At 40.7% G+C, this 18,417-nt stretch overlaps 1 non-coding gene across 1 annotated transcript; it reads left to right on the top strand.

Annotated features, from left to right (window-relative positions):
- The first annotated feature begins 3,874 nt into the window (after window positions 1-3,874).
- On the top strand, window positions 3,875-3,995 carry Gm26075. The gene has a single exon (XR_003956578.1). It is a non-coding gene; the product is annotated as a small nucleolar RNA SNORA65 (small nucleolar RNA).
- Window positions 3,996-18,417: the final 14,422 nt, after the last annotated feature.

Below are 18,417 nucleotides of genomic sequence, written 5' to 3'. Positions count from 1 at the left end.
AAGAGAGCCAACTCCCAGAGGCTGTCTACTGGCCTCCTTGTGCGCACCGTGACACACACAGTAGGTGTACACACATGCACACAAATAAGAATGTAGAAGTGTAGAAATTGAAACTGACTGTTTGCTTCAGAGGTAAGCACATTTTAGGGTGGAGCCCCCGTGATTCAATCTGGTGATCTTATAAGCCTTATAAGAAGAGGAAGAGAGACTAGACATACATACACAAAGGCTTCCTGTCTCTTGCTCTGTGATGCTCTACATCACTGCCAGAGTTGCCAGGGATACTGCTAACAAAAAGACTATCAGCAAGAGACACCACCACCACCACCACCACCACCACTGCCAACATTGATTCTACAGGTCCCAAACAATGAGCCAGCTGAGCCAATGTACCAAATACTCTGCCTCGGGTACTGTGTTTCGGTAATGGGAAGCAGACTAAAGCAGCACTGCAGACTAGCTCCAATCTGAGTAGCATCCAGGCTGTCCAGATTAACAATGAGGTCATGGCTGGGAGAGAACACTGCACAGATCTGCACTGATGTTCACCTTAATCTGATTACATTCTCTTGTCGTGGATCCCTAATAACAGCTACAAAGCCTTGCCTGGTTTTTATCCCTGGCAGATGCTTAAAGTAAAATTCTCCATTGCTTGCAATAGCCTATCATTATGTTGGGCATTGCCTTCCTTTAAAATGTTCTTGCTCCACACTCCCCCTGGCTATCAGTTTTCTGCTCAAATATCTCCACCTTCCTGGTTCCCCTCTTAAACACTGGAAGCACCCTTTAGGCTTCTTCTACGCTGTCATAATTTCCTAATGTACCTATCACCATCCAACCTATTATACAATAGTTTTGTTGTGTTTACAGTAAAAGAATCTTGAAGATTTATCAGATTTACAGCTGCTAAGTCTCCCCAGTGCTCAGGTCATAACAGATGACAATGAATATTTGTTCAGTGGTGAGGGGAAAGTGGCAACATTTGGTCACTCTTTGTCTCATGAACTAAAAATTGTACCTTGTGAATGGGATTTGAAGCCTACAGGAAAAAGAACAGAGAACAGACTTGGCAGAGAGAGGCAGCTGAGGACGATTCGTTAGTATGTGACATCTGCTGACTGCTAGGTGGCCCTATCTCGTTTTTATAATAGCTATTCCCAAGAGTCAGTATAAGGGAACTGAAAAATATTTAACCCTGTAGTACAGGCCATCACCTGTAAATTAGAAAAACTTTGTTTTGTTTCTAAAAGAAACTCAGAAGAAATAATAGAAACCAAATATATTTTAGTAGAAACCAAATATATTTGTAACCGGTAAAATGATAAAATTCACAAATATCCAAAGATTCCTGCAAGGAACCACAGGTTTTTTTAGCTTTTAATTTCAATAGCAACTGTGATTATGAAGTAGAAAGTTAATCCCACACCCCAACGACATGCAGATAACTAGACTTTTACCATTAAGCTAGAGTCTATATGTTAGAAAACTACACATTAAGATAACCCAAGGTGAGGGGGGAAAGTCAATATTCCCTTCTGCCCTGTAACATTGCTTTCGTTTAATTCTCAAGCACACCGGGTCTGTAATATATTAAAGCAATGGCAGTCCTTTGAAAGAAACCCGTCTTATTATATTTTAGATGAGAGTATATAAAGATTACTGTGTGCCTCTAAATTAATTTCTTCATCTATCAATGAATTTTTTTAATCACCAAAGCAAGTGTGTTGAAGGGTTGTTAAAAAGCACTCAACATCTGGAGAAGTGGCTCCTTAGTTAAGTACCTACTGTTCTTTCAGAGGATTTAGGTTGGATTCCAGAACCCACATGACAGGCTCAAAACTGTCTGCAACTCCAGGCCCAAGGGATCCCATGCCATGCTGTCCACTCCAAGGGTACCAGACATACATGCAGATAAATCATCATATATCATAAACAGTAAAAACAAAAGTAATCACTCATCAGCAGTAATGAAGTTTCTTTATTATTTTAGACCTTTGAGGCATGTCTACTCAGCATTATATTAAAAAGAACCACATTGATGTATCTAATAAACATATAGGAAGGCTTAGTAGCCATAACACTACAGCAAGTCATAGTAACTCTCCATGAGGTTACTTATTAAATATCTTTGAAGTGTCTGACCTCTATTCTACAAATTGAAGAGGATACTCATTCTCACACTTTGGTAAATTGTGATCTATTTAGGATCAAAAGGATATGCCCTCTATGATAAAGAAGATAGAAACCAAGTATCACGTGAACCATGGAAGAGGAAAACGCCCTCTTACGGGAAACCTTTTAAGACATGCATAAAAAGGGATGCGTGGGATCTGCCTAAAGACTTCAGTGTGCCTTGGATTGACAATGGAAGATAACACTTTATAAGGGCAGGTTCTAGCTGCCGAGGAAGATGTGCACTTTATTGAGTATGCATCGAGAAACTGTTGGAGATTTTTGAATATGTGCAAAAACATGAGTGGAGCTACACTTTAGAACGATGCATGTAAGAATAATTTACATGCATTAGAGAGCATCAGCTAGAAGGCAATGTAGAAGGTGCTGAGGGAGGTCTGTTGTGAGTTCAGTGGGCTAAGTAAGGAGAATCACAGAGGGCATGGAGAAAGGTGCAAAGATGCAAATGGTACTTCTTAGCTGCTGTTCCTGTTAGCCTTCAGAGAAGATCAGACAATTCTGAGGCTCCAAGTTTGTATGCCTGAGCAGATAGAAATGGCTTTAACAGGACTGTGCAGCCAAGACTGGGAAGGAGTTTGGGAAGAGAGAATGAGTCTAGCTATAAATTTAAAACCCAGAAAATATTTAAGCAGAGGTTTCCCTCTGTATCTTCCCCTCCCCTGCCTCCTTATCCAACTCCTCCTCCTCCTCCTCCTCTTCTTCCTCCTCCTCCTCCTCTTCCTCCTCCCCGTCTTCAGCCACCATCACTATGGTTTCCTCTTTCTCATTAGTATTGAATTTGAAAATGGCAGATATATGGATTTGGGGATTACCCATGTACATGGTATTGTATTTAAAGCTATCAGTACAACTATAGTTGATAAAGCAAAAGATTATAACAAGGAAAAGAGAGTCAAGGAAAAATTGAAAAATTATACATGGATGGGAAGAGAACACTAAAAGGAGAGGAAACAAGGGGGAGGGAAAAGGCAGAGAGAAGTATTATTCACAAAGCTGAGAGTTTGTGTTACAAAAAGTAAGCTTAGCAGATGTTTTGTAAGGTAGCTAGCAAGTTAATGTCCTTCAAGAATTCTCTCCCAGCACAGAAAGTCTTGGCCTGGCTGCTATATTTGTACCCAATATTCTTGCCCCTCTGACTACAGTTAATTTGACTGATGTTCAATGAGTGATTAAAGCTGTAGCAATCATAATTTCTCTCCTGGGAATTTAGAACTATGAATTGAAAGATAAAGCTATACCACTTTAAAGCATATGCCCAAACAACCAGTCACTTTGCTTCACAGATACCTGCATGGGCATTTTTTTTCCTTTGCTGCATTATTCATGACATCCAGGTTATTGAATCAGCCTAAGTGCCTATCAGTAGAAGAATGGATAAAGAAAATATGATGAATACATACAATGGGTTTTATTCAGCCACACAGAAGAAAGAAATTATGTCATCTGGGAGAAAAAAAATCAATGGAACTGGAGATAATCATGTTAAGTGAAATAAGCCAGACTCGCAGGCAGAGACAGGGACAGCATGGTTTTCTCTCATGTGGAATCTCTGTAAGGGGGAGGAGCACATGAAATAAAAGGAAGGCTAGATGGGCTGTGGAAGAGGGAGACAGAGGGGGGCAGATAGCAGGGAAGAGAAGATAAAGGGGCAGGAGAGATGGCTTGGCTGTTAAGAGAACCACCCACCACTGACCTGACCAGTATGGTTGGCTGGTACAATATAGTAGTGAACTGACAGTGAGCCCCAGCTTTCAGGGAATGGGGCTGTCCTACATATGAATGTTGAAAGCATGGGAACACCCTAGAGACAAGTAAAAGAAAATACAGTGATATTGTCTCAAGATTGTACTAATCACAGAGGAGGGGGAGGGAGGGAGAGAAGGAAGGAAGGAGGTGAAAAGAAGAAAGAACCTGCTGTTCTTGCAGAAGATCTAGGCTCAGTTTCTAGCACCCACATGGTAAGTTTCAACCGTACATAACTCCATTTTCAGGGGATCTTAACCCCTCTCCTCTACAGACACCACACACACACATGGTGCACATACATACATACATACATACATACAGGTAGATGAAACACTAATACACATAAAAGAAAAGTGATTAAGTCTAAAGAAGAGTTTAAAGAAAGCAAGAGGGAAATATGATAAAGTCCATGAAATGCCTATATGGGGGCATCACAGTGAAATCCTTCTGTACTATTAATACATGCTAATAAAAAGAAGCAAAAGGTTATTATTCTATTGAAGACATGGGTTAGGTAAACACAGAAAGTTGTGCATAGCGCGATCCCTTTCTGTTACAGGCCCAGGGAAACAAAAGCAGAATTCTAAAAGAATGAAGTGACTTGTATAAAAGGAGAAATGAGGCCGGATGCTAGGAAAAGGAGCTCGTGATGACTGTGTCTTCCCCGCTCCCTTCAGTTCTGCCAAACCATCGGCATCCTGCCTCCTTCCTGTGGATACAGCTCCAGTATCTTTCTGCCTTCAAATCTGCATTTGCATCCGTTTCTCCCTCCTTTCCAAAGCCATCTCTTCTACTTGTACTTTAGCCTCTCTGTGTACCTTCCTTCTCTCATATTTTCTTACCTTCTTGCAAAGTTCATTTCTTCAGGTACCCTCCCTTTCTCTACCATCAACAGCTTGACTGTTCCCAATAATATATGCTAACGTTACAACAGAAAAAGGGTTTCCGTGCTATTTCTTTCCATCATTATTCAGAATTTGATGATCCTCTAGCAGAAACACATCTCCAGAGAGATGTCTATTCTTTGCTTCTGATTTCTTACCCAGTCTGGCTTCTACCCACTCCATGTCACTGACAATCGCTAGAGAGTATCATGAGATTCCATATTTCAGGGCACAGTGGACACCCACCAGTCCTGATCTTACTCCAACCATCAGCCATTTTCCACACCATTGGTCAAGTTCAGCTTGCTGGGAGCATTCTCTATTATTGAAATCCAGGACACTGCAGCTGCCTAGTCTGTCCTCTTCTCTAACCATCATGCTTGATGCCTTCAGAGATTCCTTCTCTTCTATATAGCCCTGGAAATTGAACTATGCTAGAGAATTTGGATTTCATTGCAGCTATTGGAAGGCATTGTCCAACATACTTTCAAGGTCACCTAGAGTGATAATTGATAGTTAATTTTTATTCACTAGATGTAATTGTCATCTTGGAGGCATATTGCTGATTAAGCTCACTATTTCTAGTTCTTTCTGAACTCTGACTGGCTGGTTCAACTCAACTGTTCTGCCCCAAACTCCTTTTCAAACTGACTGATTCAATCTGGCTTCTGTCAGCTTCTTACTGAATTGTTCTGCTTGGCCTCAATTTAATTCTGGTAATTTGTTCTAATCTTCTGGCTCCTTCTTATTCTCTGGCTTCAACTACTCTGCTGACCTTCACTGACCTGCATGACCTCAAGAACAAAGTCACCTCTGTGCACTGCCCTCACTGCACTGACTCCCAGATGGCTGAACACACTGGACTGCCTTCACTCTCTCTGCGCTGTTCTTAAATAGCTTTTATCCTGAGAGTTGGGTGTAGCCTATCTTTGACTCATTCTGTCAAATGTTTCTCTGATATGTCACTTTGTCTGCCTCTCAGTTAGATTGGGATTAAAAGTGTGTTCTACAGGATTCCAGCCAGATGGATTAAAGGTGTGTACTAAGATCTTGTTTGCATTCTAACCAGATCATACAGGCCTGGAAGGTCTTTGGATGTGATCCGAGCAACCCATGTTGCTGGATTAAAATTCCTCCACAGTAGCTCAAAAAAGCCTGACCTGTTTCTCATTGTACCTCCCTCTCTGCCTGATCATGCTGCACTTATCCCTCCCCTGTGGGTTCCAGCCATCATGGGTTCCTTTCACTTCCTCTGAAAGGACTCTGCAGAGCCCTTACACAGGTGTATCCTCGGCGCACTCAAATCCTGAGGGCTTCCCTCACATTTTTCAAGTGTCAAAAGGCAGATATCTAAAATGTCCTTTCTGAGACCTTATTTGTCACTAATAGTTTATCACTAACTCACTTTGTTTCAAGCACAGTTCTCATTACAAGTTATAAACTTGTATTTGTATGTCCCCAGGTGCAGAGACCTTGTTCTTCCTATTCATTAACCGATCACTTAACGTTTACACGGTGACAAAAATACAGCAGGTGCCCAGTAATAACTGAAGGTAGTTTTCCTTGTTGTTGATAGTTTCTCAGTTCCGTATAGTTATTTCTACAACTTTCCTGCACTTTCTGTGTGAGCGAGCTGCTCTGTCAAGAGATCATGTCTGTGGACCTTCTAGGTCTGTGTGGCCCAGCTGGAATACAGACACACTTTTAACCCCAGGAGACAGAGGTAAGCAGATCTCTGACTTCAAGGGCATCCTGGTATAGAGCAAGTTTCAAGTAAAGAGAAATATACACCACCTTTAATCCCAGCACTCGGGAGGCAGAGGCAGCAAATCTCTGAGTTTGTAGTTTGGTTGAGTCCGTGAGTTTGAGAGGCAGTGCAGTGCAGTGGAGTTCATCGCAGTTCAGTTTTTGGAGTTTAGGGGCAGTTTATACAGGGTTAGTTTTATAGAGACAGCTTGAAGAGAGAACAAGCTAGACACAGGTAAAGACCGAATGAGCCAAAGAAAGAGAAGGAGCCAGAGGATTAGAACAGATTGCTAGAGTTAATTTGAGGCCACACAGAACAATCCAGTGAGAAGCTAAGAGAAGCCAGTTTTAATAATCAGTGAGCTTGGAGAGGAGTTGGAGCCAGAACAGCTTGAGTTGAAGCAGCCAGCCAGAGTTCAGAATGAACAAGAAACGGAGAGCTTCCTCAGCAGTCAGCGTCTGAGGGTACAATTATGTCAGACGAATAAAAGTTACTTCTACAGGCTCATATTGCAGACATTTCAGTCTAAAGGCAACAGGGTCTATTGCTTTGGCCAGATGCCAGCAGCACATCATAGTAAGCGAGGCATGAGAGAGCAGAGCTGCTTGGCTCACGGCAACCAGGAAGCAAAGAGAAACAAGGATGGCCAGGGGACAAGATACCTTCTCTACATGCCCGTATACCCCAGAGACTTTCTTTGTTAAGCACCACATGATCTCCTTTACTGCCTCTTAAAGTGCCATCATATTGTGATTCCTCAAGGAATTACTCCATTCCTTAGCTTAGAGTCATCATTTCCCTAAAAGCTATTGGTTAGCCAAGCTCTTAGCACGTGAGCCCTTGGTGACAGGTCAGATTCAAATCATAACAGTAGGTTTCTGCTTTTACATCAAAGGCCACTGTTTAATGAAGATTTGTAAAAGGGTGAGGTGGTTGGCAGTGTCATATGATGTGGAACAGACTCTGTGTTGACTTTTACTGGGGGAAATGTGAGCCTCTGTTCTCCCCCTCTCCCATAAGGTACCAAGCACAAACCAAAAGAAATGATTCCACACAACTCTAATCAGTGAACCAATAAATCTAATTGAGGTTACTTATAGGAGCATGGCTGAAAGATTATCTCCAGAAGGACGGGAATCTTATAAAAAGACAGCCACCAAAGGAAACTATACTACCACAGAGGAGCTGTTGGTGGTTCCTGCCTTGTGAGCTTTCCTTCTGCTGCACAAGGGAATGTCAACAGGCTCAATCAGGTAAGGGTCTCACGTGGGTGGTCACAGCTGATCTGATTTTAAAGAGGCAATGCCACAAGTTTTAGCAAGCTCCCTCAGAGATCGGTATGATCAGGCAAATCCGGGAAACACTAGTTTGGAAATAAATGTTTTTCAAGGACCCGACCTGAATAGCATTTCTTTTTCAGCCAGTTGCAGATCAGCACTGATATATGCCATTGAGTCATGAAAACTGCCAAAAGAAAGCCTCCAAAGTTCTACTTGGCTTACTACAAAATAATCTAAGGGGTCTGGCATTTCCCATAATTGGCATCTAATCATTTGGTTTCAAATAAAGTACAGTGGTATTCAAAATAGGAATCAGTGGTAAAAATACCTCATTATATTTTATTTTATTTTATTTTATTTTATGGGTATGGGTATTTTGCTTGCATGTATGCCTGTATCACATGTATGCCTTGTGCTCTCTGAAGTCAGAAGTGGGTATCTGTTCTCCTGGGACTGGAGTTACAAACAGTTGTAAGGCACCATAGAGGTAAGGGGAATCGAACAGGGGTGCTCTACATGAGCAGCCAGTGCTCTTCAGTGATGATCAATCTCTTCAGCCCCAGAAGGACCGATGTATTTTAATTACGTACAATTTCACTGAGGAACAGCAAGTGGAATGGACGCACTCACAGTTATTATTTGTAATATGATAATGACACCACTATTTTTAAAGGGTGTTCTGCTTCCACATTGCTTACACGCCAGATTAGTAAACGTAATATAAATGAAATCCAGGGCTATCACTGGCCTCAACCATTCCTGAGAGCCTGAAACAAAATCTTTAGCACCCCAGCAATAGTGATGCTTAGAATAGATCAAGTCTGTGAAAACCATTTTTTTTCTTCCCTCAGAAAGAGTGATTTGCCTCGATGTAGGACCACTGTAGCTCTGTCACTTTCTGGGATGATAGAGCCACTGATCTTTCCCGGTTTTCTTCTATTGTAGCTTGTCTCGACCAACAGGTCTGAATGAGTGTTAAGTCAATAGTAGCTGTTATTCCCCAGGTGTGAGGAGTGAGGAAACCTGATCTCATAGCAAACTCAGCCTTCCTGGCTGCATTTAAAATAAGACAGTTGTTAATAAACTATGGAGGGGGAAATAATTCTTTTCTTAATAAATCTCATGCCATTCCAATGTCTATTAACTGTGCTGGACTCAGTGGTCAGAATGCATTTCCACATACAGATGTCCTCCCAGCATCCTCAGCACTGGCCTTTCCCATGTCTTCCTAGCCTCAGCTGTCCCGTGTGCTCCACCCCCCATTTTGCTTTCTGGTACTGCTTCCGTAGAGCCAGGGTTGAGTGGGGGAGTCAGGGTGACTGAGTTTACACACATACCATCTCTAATTACTCACCTTGGGTGGAGCAGTGTCCTAAATAAACTTTAGTTTTGCCACTGCACCATTACTCAAGCAAGTATTCACAGAAGACTCATTAATACCACAAGAATACACAAGGCCCTTGAAGTCATTACTGAATAAAGAGGTTTGAGCTGCCTACTTTTCTTCCTCTTAGACCGACCTTACTACACTTGTTCTTAGAAAACTTTTACGGGGGAACTTGGAAGAAAGTCAGAGTGCACAGGGACACTGAGCCAGGTATAAGTTGCCTAACCCCTTGAAAGGATTAGTCCCTTTGTTAATTTTCAAAGGAAGATATGACGTCTTTCAACACTTCTCAATCATAGCTATTCATAGTATGGCCATGCATTTAATGTTTCCATAAATACCACACAGATATATGCGCAGTACTTAGCCACAGATGGAAACTGAAACTATTCAAACGTACAGAGAAGTGTCAGCTCTCCATAACTTCCCTCTTCAGTCTCCTGGATCTTCTAGGAACCTCATGGGACTCTTTAAGCACTTTCAAATCTATGATGTTTTTATCGCAAGTTACACCATGAATACTATCCTCCATATTCAGATGGGGAAACAGACCTACAACTTTGGCTGAGGTAACCGTTAGAACAGGGGAAAATGACTTCAGCATAGCAAAGAGTTCTCCCTGACCTAAACCAATGGTTTTCTTCCTCTTAAACTATGTAGCAAGCTGCAAGGAAGTGATCCTTTCAGGGTACAGGGGCATGTGCCTTTCCCCCTTGGACTCTGATGTGTTAATAACACATGGATAAGAGGACATGCACACAGAAAGAAAGAAGCACAGCACAGAACAGCAGTCATCTCTGTCATGGTGGGCTATTGGAGTTAACAGGACCAATGATGATTAAAAACCTGTTAAAAACCAAGTTCTTACTAGGGTCCAGTGGCCACACACTGCAACCTCTGAGATCCAGTGGAATCTCTTACCATGTCTACCACCAGCCACATCATTTGTAATATATTTATCTAACTTGGTATCCCATAATTTTGGAGGGTCTAAATGTTTGAAAAATTATAAAAGCAGACTCTAGTCACATGGATTAGGTCTCACCTTGAAGAAGCAGTTAAAAATGGACTTAGTTCATAACCTTCACATGTATTTAGCACCATAGATATTGGTGTCTGAAGGTAGTTCATTACAGAATGATTTTACAAAAATGTTATAGATTTAAGAGAGACAGGATAATGGAAAGAAATAGCAAATGTTTAGCACCTGCATGTACCAGGTGTGTATTCTCTCTCTCTCTCTCTCTCTCTCTCTCTCTCTCTCTCACACACACACACACACACACACACACACACCAATATAAAAATTCAAACAAATAAAACAAGCAAACACCCCCTGCAATACAGAAACTGAGAATAGAGAAGAGGGAAGTAAAGTCAAGGCCAAGGTCAAAGGTCAAAGTCCTTTGTCTGGTATGGGTAATAAGGACCATTTATCTTCTAAGCCTGTGCTACCACACCTGGTCCCTATAATACTGCATTGGGCAAGCCTGTGGAATCTTCTTTCCTCATCATTAAATACAAAAACAGTTTCTAGATACAAGTACCTTAAGTAATGATCTAGGCCAGACTCAAAACAGAAAAATGAGCTGAATTCCTATGAGACTAACTGCCTTAAGCATTGTAATTTCAGATTAAAATTCAAACCAACACAGACATAGTCCAAAGTTTTTATTGAGCACACACTTTAATCAACAGAGATTTGAGGCCTATAGCATGAGTAAGATTTAGACATTTCTAGCCAACATTTTCTCCACCCAGTTAAATACCCAAAATAAGAATTCAGTCCAATCAATTAGAAATTAACAAAACAATGGACTTCTTCATTGTGGCTAGATTTGTGCGGTAGAAATTTTAATGACTTATGCAAATGTTTATAATATTTTACCAAATGAATCAAAACCCAGAAAACAAAACCAACTATTAAGTGTCATTTAAGTATCTATTTGCATATGCATGTATGAAAACCATTGGGCAAGATGTAGACCAGAACATTACCAGTGGTTTCTTGTGGGTACTAGAATATCTGGGGACTTTTGTTCTACATTTTTATAAAATGAACGTGTCCTTACATATATTGTTAGAACGCTTTACACACTGCACAGACACACATAGTGTTTCCTGAAAATGTCTTGAAATGTATAAATAGGATAATAATGTATTATGAATACAATTATAAGGAAAGTTTATTAAATGGCATGGAGCCCACAGTTGGCAGCAAACTTGAACTTTGCCCACATTGCAAATGAAATTGGCTCCTATGTACTTATTATGCTAAAATGATCATATGTAACTGCCAGACTTCCTTTAACTTTTGCCTAAATCCCTCTATTCAGAATGCACACAGAAAACATCACAATACACAGTACCTTGTGCAAGAATTGAAATAATCATAACTAGCTGGTCAAAGTTTTTTAAAAACTCAAAAGTAAAGCAAGACTTCTACAGCCCTTAGCACAGTGCCTAGACTGTCGTAAATGTTCAGCAGGTGTTGGTTGTTTGGGACAGTATGCGTCCCTGTTGAAGAATGCAGCAGTAGGGAATGGTTGCTGATCCAAGGAACTATCAGCCACCTACTATACAGACTTCTTTTAAAATAGCCGTCAATTACTAAAGGCGGAGTCCAAAGGAATCTTTGACACATCATAATTATATAGCTCATTTCATTCTCCATACTTAATGAATAACAAAAGCAAGAAATTAAGCCATGGTATAATTCAGTTTTTCTTCCTCTGACTTAGGTTTGTAACAACAACAACAACAACAAAGTTGGGATAAAAGAACAATGTTAAGGTTAAGGCTTTATAAACAATTTTGGTTTAGATATATCCCTTACAATTATTTTTTAAAACATTATCTAAAATTTTTTTCATAAAAATATCATCATTCATCTGAGGACACACACTTGTTAAGTATGTTTTAATCATACAGGTTTACTTTAAAAGAAAAAGAAATGTTTAGTCTCACATTTTAACTCAAGATTATGGATTAAGGTAAGTATGGTTAATACCGACGTCACTTTACAGGATTGCTTAAGAGACAAACCTCCGGGCAAACACGTGACATAATTTCTAGACTGGGTGAATCGAGGTAAGAAAATCTGTCATAAAGGTGTCTCTGCTCTATTGCTTGACTACAAATGCAAAAATAAACTAAGTGCTAGTGTTACCCCTTTTTATTTCCTGACAGAGGGTGTCATGTGACCAGCTCACCATGCTCCTGCCTCCGTTCCTTCTGGGCCATAGTGGACTGCATCCTTAAATTGTGAGCCAAAAGAAACGAATGCTTCCTGTCTTTAGCTGCCTTCCTTTTCCTTTCTTTTCTTTTGACACTATCTCGCTGCATAGCCCTGGCTGGACTGTAAGTCACTATGTAGAACAGGTTGTGCTAGAACTTACAGAGATTCACCTGCCCCTGGCTCCTGAGTGCTGAGGTTGAATTTGTGTGCCACCGTATCTGTCCCTGTAGTGGGTTTGGTCATGTGTTTTGTCACAGCAAAAATAAAAACAGTTCCTATGATTATTATCGCATTTCAAGATTAGGAATAAAAGCCTCACTGCCACTTCCTTAAACTAGTATAATTTCTAACTGTACTCTAAACACTTTCTACGCAGAGATAAGTATAGCTCCCACCCCTCATCATAGGAGCTTGTGGCAGCTGATGGAAGAAGCCATTACAGTGGTCCACAACTGACCAGAAGGCAAAGAATAAATGATAAAGGGTATGCACCCCAATTGGTACATGGACAACATAATCTCTATTCCTAAGGCTCAGGGAAGACTGGGGAGAGAGAGAAGAAAGATCCAGAGGACCAAAGATGCCTGCCAGGAGATACTATCTTCTAGATTTGGTAGTGAAGCTGCACCCATGAATTCCCAACAGCATGGTTGCCTAAATAAGACCAGCATAATGACATTGCCAATTGACATGCCAATGTGGACAGGGGAAATGTCACAAGGCCCCACTCCTAGATGAAGAGATACAGGTAATTACAGTGGCTTCTGAGAGAGGGAGAACCAGTTTTCTTCAGGGCCCAGTTATCTGATGGGTTATCCAATCCCAAGTGATCAGCCATACACACATGTAAATGTAATCAATGCTAAATAGATTTAGTAAGTTCTATATATGTATAAATGTAACACAGATGTGTGTATGTGTGAGTGTGTGTGTGTGTGTAAGTACATGTAACAACAATAAAGAAGAGGTCATGAATTTGAGGGAGGGTTGGAATAAGAGAAGAAAAGATAGAATTGCTATTAATATATTCCTCTATGAAATTCTCAAAAAATGAAAAATTTAAAGAAACAAACAAGTTATAAATATATATAGTTGATAATTATAGTTTATATTATTATAAATTATAGTTTATAGTTCCTCAGAAATGTGGGATGGTTTTAGACATTTAAGTGTATTTTTATTTATGGGTTTCCTGTGATCGTGAGCTGAAGATTTACTCAGGGAGAGGGAAAAAAAATCAAAACAATCAATGACTTGATGGGGAGTACTTTGGTTATTTGAAAAATAAGAATTTCTCCTGCCCAATGGAACTGTTTCAAATATGCAATTAGGAGTCAGGCATGGCATTGCAATCCCAGCACACAGAAGACTGAGGCAGGGGGATCATGAGATTAAGGTCAGCCTGGGCTTTTAAAACAGTGAGGTTTTAGAGGCTGGACCTTGCCTAGCATCACTACCCTTTCCTATCTCTTCTTCTCACCCTCAGAAAGGATGCATCCACCTCCAGGACTGATGTTAATGAATGCTTTTGGAGGTGAGATCCACCTTCCTGCAGTTCCTGAGCCCTCTCCTTTCTCCAGGAAGACGTCCTGGGTGATGGATACCAAACCCTCACCCAGCTCCCTTGCTAGCTAACAGGTTCACTTTGTGCCCCAGCAGGCAAGCTATTGAGGGAGGAAGGAGAAGACTGGAGATAGAGATACCTCAGCATCCTGGCACCACTCAGGATGAAGTTGGAGAAACAGTTGCCAACAGATCCCTGTATTTCTTGTATGTTCTCAGTACGATTTAAAAAAAATCAAAAATTCAGATTTTAAATATGCACCTCTATGTTTGTTTCTATTCTTATCATGAAATTTAGCATGATATTCTAAGCATGGTATCGTGAAATTTTGCATGATACATGATACCATGTAAAGCAGGAAATTCTAGATAAAATTCAAAGGGAAAGGATGAGAACTTATGAAAGGATTATTCCTACGTACTAGAGCTAATTTATATGAATGTGTGGTGGATCTGTGTTTATATTCCTAGTACTGGAGAACTCTTGTGGATAATGGGTTCTTCCTCCCCCCTCCTTCCCTTTCTCCCTCCCTCCTTCCCTTTCTCCTTCCTCCCTCCATCCCTTTCTCCCTCCATCCCTTTTTCCCTCCATCCCTCTCCTCTTCCCCAGGGGAAGCTACTTCTCTATCTCTCCAACTGTGCTACTCTACATTTGGAAAGCAGGCAGTAGCAGCTAACAGGAGGGAGAATACTTAAAAGAGCATGGATTTCCATTTCAGAAGACCTGCCAGAGACAGGCTTCTCAGGAAACAGAAAGAACACATTTGACCCTGCAAGATTAAAGGACACTTCAGGAGAACCATACTTCTGTAGATAGACTTTCCCAGGCCGCACAAGTGCCCACCTCAGTGATGAGAGACATGTCAGATGCCTGGCCTGACAGTCTTTGTTCATCTGTAAAATCTGATAATTAAACTGGTTTAGCAAAAGACATAATATTCATAATTAGAATGAGTCTGCATTTCCTAGGCCTGATGAATTTTTTAGAACTACATTAAGTGGCTAACTGAAAACATGAAGATCAAAGAAAAGGATGAGTCATGCTTCTTGAGGTAAAAGAGTGTCTGACAGAATCTGTTGTCTCTGAAGACATGAAAATAAAGAAACAGGAACCATATGATGCCTTTCTTATTCTACTCTAAGAAAGCAATGGAAGGCATGATGAAACAATCTCTACAGAAACATAAATGTCAAAATGTGAGCATTTTTGCCTTTATTTCAGTCTAAAAATAAATAAATAAAATGTCAAAGAGTCCTGTTTTCAGTTGAACTTCTCTGTACAGATATGACAATGTACTGAGTACTGAAAAATCTGTTCACAGAATATGACTGAATATTTTCTATGCAATGGTGTTAAGCAAATTGCCAAAGTTCATTTACTATAAGATCCTGGTTCATATTTTAGTATCTCTGAAAAAAATGGATAAAGTCTAAAATGAACAATATGTTCAATTTACAGCATGGTTTTCTTCACTCCACTTTAAATGATGGGACAATCTGTAACAGTGCCTTCGATTTGATGAAGCATCCGTTCAAATAAAGAAAGTGCTCCGTGAGCTTTCCCAATGCAGTCTAAACCCCAAACCTCTGTTTAGAGTCCCTGGGGCCTTCTAGATGTCTTAACACTGGAGGGCTAACTAAAAAGACACTAAGGAATTCTTCCAAGAAGATCTCCTGCTGGGGACACGGGTGGCAAGCTCTGTCAGGGGATGTTGGGAGACACAATGAGCTGAAGTATCTTGCTTCGCCTTTCAGTCTGCCTCATTGATTCACTCACCAAGCTCTAGAGAGTCTCGGTCCCTTCATACTGGACTAGAGATTGTCCCTATGCTGGAAACCGGAATGAGATCCTTTTTTTTTTTCCCAAAAATGTTCAGAATATTCCAAATGTATCCGAGTTTTGGTTGTAAAGAGGTATCTTACACCTTTCAAAGAACTAGAAACTTTAAGACTCATATAAGGGAGATGAATTTTGCAAAATGTTTAGTTAGCACCCCTACAACATAAGTTCTTCATTGAATGAGTTAACAATCTTAAGGGAACAAAGCAGACTCTTAGTAGTGTGAAATAGCAGAAGTACACTGGTTTATATTTTTAATTTTTCTTTATTTATTTGAAGGAGTGGGAAATGCACTCAGAACCTCTTACACACTAGGCAAGTACTCTACCACCGTGTTATATCCCCAGACTCAATAATATATTGTTTTTCAAATGGTGAACATATATGTGCATATATTTGTATATGTTACATATGTATAAAATATTTCGATGCATTGGTGAAGCTTAGAAAGTTTATCATATCTATTACTTCTGCAAGAAAATTACTGGAGTTTGCTATTATCTTTCTAAATTTAGTCACAATAAACATGTACTTTATCATATATTATTATATAATTACAAGAAAAGAGCAATAGGGTTTTCCTTTTTAAACAATTAAATAATGAGTATTATAAACCACAGCTGCGGTCTTTAAGGATGCGGTTGCTTCACTGTCTCTTCCTAAGAAGTTACAGGTACCATCCAGTGAGACCAGAGCCCAACCACAAAGTGTGAGACCACAGGAGTCCACAAGCTGATGCAGGACGACCTTCCCTTGTGTCTGTGTTGACGAGAGATGGGGACCTATGCAAGCTGCCTGCTCCAGCCAGGCCACACTTTTGTTCTAAATGCTGGAGTCGAAGAGTCTGTTACTTGAGTGTTGCTTAGGCTTCCACCTTAAAACAGAAGCCCGATTTGGTAAGGCCCTGTTCTCTGGTGTAAGTGCGTTTGTTCCAAGTTTAAAATACTGATAAGCACTGGGTGAATATAACTGAAATGTCCTTCTTTGTCTGGCTAGCAGCATGACTCTAGAATATTGTGCTTCTCTTACCACATATGGGTGTTAAATTACATTTCTGCTTGGTATATTATTCAAACATAAAAGTAGATAGTTTGTTTCCTTAAATCATGTTTTCAGGAATTGTTGAAATACACCTCCGTGCTTTCTTATCTTAGGTGTATATAATCTCACTAGGTTTGCAGAGAAGGCAGACAGCCTTAGGGTCTCAACTGGTATTTAAAGAGATATGCTCACTTTCAGTCCTGGCCAATAATATGACATTATTGTTTAGAAAGAGATAAAGGGTTATGCCTTATAAATTTAGTATACTCTTCCTGTCATCAAATAACAGCTAAAATAATTCTATTGATAAATACCAGAGCCCATATTAAACTTGGCTTATATCTAGATTGCTCCATTTTTTTTTTTCCCAGTGAAGAGCCCAGAAAAACACACCAACCTCTGCATTTCAGGGACATTAGCAACCAATATGCAGTTAGTTGTTGCTCTTCACAAATTGCTCAGAAAACATCTCAGTAGGGGAACCAAAAGGACTCAAGGGGAATTTATTGGCTATTTGTGAAACTGATAACAAAACCTCTCTAAGCCTCCCTGGTAAGTAAAGATAATCCCCGCTTCCATCCTGGTATCAACTGTTAAATAGGATGACGCAGTTAGGAAACAGTTTGTAAGCCCACGCTGGTGTTATCGTTATTGTTCAAACATCAACACTGAGCATATTAAAGCAGGCCGCATTAAGTCCAGCGCTTTAGATGTGGAAGAGAGGGCTGCAGAGGAAACAGGCTGCATACCATTAACACACTGGTGTTCCCAAACAACTCTGCTTGCCTCCTGCGTGTGCTTGTACCACTCCTGCTCTTTCAAGGTAAAGGGCTTGTTCTGCCTCACTGGGAAGGAACTGCTCCCCGTTAGCGGAGGAGGTACCAGATAAAGCTGATGCCTGCCAATCGAGCCTCCGTAAACAGGATTAATAAGAGAAAAGATGTTGGCAGTTTTCTGAGGGCGTCCAGGGAGGCTTTTTTTTTTTTTCAACCAGACATTTATGTGGGCAGCGAACTATGATTTAAACAACTAACGAGAGTTATCAATGTGCCACCAAAACAAGGGCTGGCCTGACGAGACACGCATCAAGCGCTCCTGTCTCTAAGCACACACCAAACTCCCATTAGCTCAGCAAGTAAGGGACTCAAAGGCCCTGAGCTATGATACTCTCCGGGGCTCAAAAGCTCTGGCCTGCTTTCAGAAAGCTGGGATTCTACTACTTCTGTCAACAGAAACAGCAAAGGGATTTTCACGAGCGGTTGGAGTGAAAAAGAAATGAGACCAAATATTGAGAAACTGGTGGGCATTCACTGAAAAGCAACGAGCACGATTTATAAGGCCGAAGGGACTGCCTTCCAGAGGCAGATGAAAGAAGAGAGTCTCTCAGCATGTCCACCAGGGGCTAACCATCCAGGACTGGCTCGTAGGCCACGGCCAAGAGTACTTGAAGGGCATAAACAGCGTGGATGGAGGGAAGTTATTTAGTGTGGTCCGAGGG

Source organism: Mus musculus, chromosome 6 (genome assembly GCF_000001635.26).
Source record: "Mus musculus strain C57BL/6J chromosome 6, GRCm38.p6 C57BL/6J".
NCBI classification, from domain to species: domain Eukaryota; kingdom Metazoa; phylum Chordata; class Mammalia; order Rodentia; family Muridae; genus Mus; species Mus musculus.
Note: the sequence above shows the minus strand (reverse complement) of the source record. Positions and strands in the feature narration are given on the sequence as shown.